This window comes from Mandrillus leucophaeus, unplaced genomic scaffold, assembly GCF_000951045.1.
Source record: "Mandrillus leucophaeus isolate KB7577 unplaced genomic scaffold, Mleu.le_1.0 Scaffold742, whole genome shotgun sequence".
Taxonomy (NCBI): Eukaryota; Metazoa; Chordata; class Mammalia; order Primates; family Cercopithecidae; genus Mandrillus; species Mandrillus leucophaeus.
The window spans coordinates 379,667-384,632 of record NW_012108053.1 but is presented as its reverse complement, the minus strand read 5'-3'; the positions used below and the strand labels follow the sequence as shown (position 1 = coordinate 384,632).

Here is a 4,966-nt window from a genome sequence, read left to right as displayed (position 1 = left end):
GAATCCTTCATTCCTTCTAACTCATCTCCACCACCAACCTGGTGGATATAGGCACATGTGTCACTTAGAGCTGATGTTATCATTTTACTTCCAAAAGCCCTTTTCAGAAGACAGCCTTTCTATGAATTTTAACGAAGTGTACAAAATGTGTTAGTTTACTAACGCTACTTCTATCATACATTGGCAACCTCTTCAATATCTAGAGACTAGATATTATAAAATCAGGACTCATTTGTCCAGTATATACACAATATATACAGTATAGCAAAGTTAAATGAAATGCATGTAACATATGGGCAATAGATTAAGCTGAAATTTTCTAATAAACAATCGCAAAACACCTTTTGCAATTTCTTCCCTCTCATCTCCCAGGTAGTTCAACAATTCCACTTCCAAACAGCATTTCCAATCAGTTTTAAAAGCTGTTTACAAAAAGTGTTATTCTACTACTGCTTTTAAATACATCAAGCACTTCTAAATATCTAGAAAAACTAGATATTTCATATAACTTGTTCACCATGTACACAGCACTGTTAAATAAAATTGCACACATGTAACAATGGTTAGCATCTGAGGTATCTTCTAAATGTGAACATTTTGGCCTTGAATCATTCCCTCCTCACTTCCTTCTCTCTCTGACTTTAATACAGTGGACAAGTGCAGGCACTTGTAATGCTTAGAGACGGTTGAACAAATTTCTATGCAGAAGTCATTCACAGAAGACAAGCTTTCCTATGAATTTCAACACAAAAAAACAAAATATGCCAATTTTACTAAATACTTTGGCATACACTGGCAACCTCTTTAACATCTAGAGAATAGACTAGATGCTGCAAAATTAGGACTCACTTGTCCTTTATATACACTATATACAGAGGAAAACAAAATGCCAAAACATACAGAAAAATGGTGTCTGAAAACGTCCAAGTATGAACATACTAGCATATTACGTTTTGCAATTTCTTCCCTCCTACCTCCTCTAAACCATTGAACAAGTATAGACAGCACTATACTTCTCACAAAGGTGGCTTCACGATTCAATTTTCAAAAGACAGTATTTCCTATTAATTTTAGCAAAAAGATACTTACAAAATGATATTTTACTACTTCTACATTTAACATACATCGGGCACTTTTAAACATCTAGATAGACTAGATGTTTCAAGTAAGGAGTTTATTTGTCCACTATGTACAAAGCAGTCTTGAACAAACTGCAAACATGTAACAACAGTTATAATTTGAAAGAAGCTTCCAGATATGAACATTCTGGCCTAGAACCCTTCCTATCTCCATCAACCCAGTGGGCAAGAATGCTCAAATCTTCAGAGACAATCTTTCCTATGACTTGTAAAACAAAATGTACAAAATATATGAGTTTACTAACTCCACTTTTGTCATACACTGGCAACCTCTTTAACATCTAGAAAGACTAGATGTTGTAAATTAGGACTCATTTGTACATTATGTATACTATATACACAGATAAAACAAAATGCACAGAAAGAGATGATTCATCTTGCCTCGCTGTAAGCAGCGTGGCATAGAGCTCTCTGCAGTTCCCCCTCTTCCCTCCTCCCCTGTACCAGTGCACAAACACAATGAGTATTACTCAACAGGTGATTTGGCCATTCCCCACCAAAAAAACATTTTCCATGAATTGTAACAAAAAGATATTTACAAAATGTGATTTTATTACCTCTAATTTTAACATATATCAGGCACTTCAGAACATCTTAAAAAAACAGACATTTCAAAAACGCTTAGCATCGTCAACTATATATACAGTAGTGAGGAATAAAATGCATACAAAACAATGGATAGAATATGAAAATGTCTTCTAAATATGAACAGGCTGGCATAGAACCTTCCCTTCCTTCTCGGGTCCTCCGGCTCCATGTCATCTAACCCACTGAACAAACATGGATGTGCCATTTCCAGAGGCCGCCTAACAACTCCATTTCCAAAAGTCATCACCAGAAGACATTTATTTTCTACGACTTCCTTTAAACAAATGAGAATTTACAAGATGTGTGATTTTCTAACTCTACTTTATCATACGTCAGGAACCTCTTTCCATCTAGAAGGGCTAGATGTGACAAATGTTTTCTATTAAAAGGTTGGAGTGGAGTTGAGAGCAGGTTTTTCATATTATATACACAGGTCTTCCATAAATGGCCAGTAAATCTTCCCAAATGATGGTGGGCATTTCCAACAGGCCAAACGTGACCTGTCATTCTACCATTCCTCCCTTCCAACTGCAAGATCTGGCAGACGAAAGACCAGCTGCCCCGTGGCCCCCAACCTTCCACCCGTTGTTCCGGACTTCGCTCACCTCCCAGGCCCTTTAAGGCCTTTGTCCATAGTTCAGGCCTTTGTCTAGGTAGGTCTCGCCCAATGGGGACAGAGCAGTCGCCCGGGATCCGGATCTACGCGGCTCCGTGGCCTGATGAGGCAGCCGAGCCTGCCTGCGTCCCCAGGCTGCCTTGGCCGCCTTCCGGTTCTTCCACGCACTAACGGCTTCCACCGCCCGGCGTTTGGGCGGCCGCAGTGCTTCTGGACCTGCCACTCCCGCCGCCACCCAAAGGCGCTGCGTCCCGGCGGCTTGGCGGGCCCGGCAGGCTTGGACTGGGAGGCCCCGATCAGTCATCGAGGTGGGGTGGGGAAGAGAGGTTCACCGTGGCTTCAAGGCCTGGGTCGGGCCAGTGGGCAGCCACAGCGGAGGCCTCAGGTGTCTGAGTGCCACCCAGCTCACCTGCCAGCCCGCGGCCGAAGGCCCCAGGCCCTAGGGGAGCGGGCCACGCTCCGTGTCTCTCCAATAAATCTTAGTATAGCTAAAATTCTAACTACTGTAATGAATATAAACAACCCACTATTAAGATATTGATGTAGCCAACAATCAATTTTGATAAATCACTACTGTATTGTTGTTTTTTAAAGGTCATCATCTGAAAATATGAATTCAAAATAGGAGATTATCTTTGTTCACTTATTTGTAAAAAGACAATGTAGTAACAGAGTGGTAAAACCAGAAGAATAGAAATTAAGAAACACCTAGTCTCAGCAAGGCCACTTTCTATTTGTGTGACATTGGGCAAGTCGGGTAGTACTTTACATGACCTTATATGTATTCCCTGTTTTCCTGCCTAGGTTTGCCTAATGTCACTTTCCCCTCTTCATCCATTGTTGGAATGGGTTAGCCTCTCTCCCACCTGAAACCTTTCTAAATGATGCCTAGCCTTCTTTCTTTTTTTTTTTTTTTCTTTCTTTCACTTTTTGCCCAGTTAACTCCCAAACATCCTTGTGATTTCAGCTTCAAAATCCCTTCCTCAGAGAAGGCTTTCCTCACCTTACAATCTAAATTATACCATACTGTTATAATTTATGATTGCACCCTTTTCTTCATAGCATTTGTTATAGTTAGTAGTATAACATATTTAAATCCTGTTTCCTTTACTGGATTTAAGACCCATGAGCACAGAATCCTTGTTGATTTTATCATAGCTGTATCTTTCATGCCTTTCTTGTCTAACACCCAGAAAATTCTCAATAAGATTTTAAAAATAAACTCTCCAGATCTGGATTTCCTCCTCTGTAAATAGTGAATAATAATCACAGTGTTGTTGCAATCAATATGAGTTAATATATATTTTAGAAATAGTAATCCAAACTATCACAAGAACAGAAAACCAAACACCGCATGTTCTCACTCATAGGTGGGAACTGAACAATGAGATCACTTGGACTCAGGAAGGGGAACATTACACACCGGGGCCTATCATGGGGAGGGGGGAGGGGGGAGGGATTGCATTGGGAGTTATACCTGATGTAAATGACGAGTTGATGGGTGCAGCACACCAACATGGCACAAGTATACATATGTAACAAACCTGCACGTTATGCACATGTACCCTACAACTTAAAGTATAATAATAATAAATAAATTAAAAAAAAAAAAAAAAAAAAAGAAATAGTAATCCAGTATGTTATTATTTGAATAAACCAATTTTCATTACTAATAAACTAGTGTATCTCAATATAAAAGTTGAAGGAAGACATTTTATAAGCATACTTTTATATAATTATGAAAACACTTTTAAAATACGCTGGACAGTGCACAATTCAAAAGCTTTGGATTCAAAGTGGGCCTGCCAAACGATGGACATTTCCTGTGGGACCATTATCAGTCTTTCAATTGCAGTCCTGATTGAGAATGTTGCAGTTGGAAGAAGTGATTTGCAATGACAAAAGAGTACTGGTTGAACTCTGATGAGTAGACTTATCATGTGTGGCAGGAAGTAAGGTTATCTGTGTCCAGGAAACAGATGGAAACCCATAGACTGCTTATGAAAGAAATGAATTCAGGAGATTAGAAAGTCATACCATTTACTTTTGAAGGGAAATTGTTGGCGGAGTTTCGAGTAATTTGGCTTGTCATTCTCAACATCTGTTGCCTTTGCCGTTATACCACTTAGCTCCTGATGACAAACTGAACAAGATCAGAGTGAGTGCATGATAACTAATAAGCATCTTCATGGGTAAAATCAGTTAACATCAAAAACAGGCCAGTGGCAATCGTGTATGCAGCTTCCTGTTAGTAGGCTCTTCATTTTTACTATTCTTAGATAATTCTTTCACTCCTCAAGGATGCCGTCTAGAAACGACTTTAATTATAGTAGCTTGCTTATAGAAATGGCCCTAAAAGAAACACATGTGTAATACAATTATAAGAATATCTGATATATGTTTTCTGATGTAGGATTATCAATCACGGTCATATCTGTAATGAAACTGGGGGAAAAAAAACTACACAGAAAAGAATTCAAAATGATTTGGCACTGCCTTCTGCTTGGCCCATCTGCTGTTATTTTTTTTCCCCTACTGGCAAAATGTTAGACAATATTTCAACTTAGCATCTCATAGGCAGTTAAACAACAGACAAGATAAACTATATTAATGTTCCATTTAT

At 39.0% G+C, this 4,966-nt stretch overlaps 1 long non-coding RNA gene across 1 annotated transcript; it reads right to left on the bottom strand.

Moving 5' to 3' along the window:
• Window positions 1-1,689: 1,689 nt before the first annotated feature.
• Window positions 1,690-2,445, bottom strand: LOC105529035. The gene is made up of 2 exons (XR_001004441.1): window positions 2,333-2,445; window positions 1,690-2,001 (listed from the first exon to the last, which is right to left on the bottom strand). It is a non-coding gene; the product is annotated as an uncharacterized LOC105529035 (long non-coding RNA).
• Window positions 2,446-4,966: the final 2,521 nt, after the last annotated feature.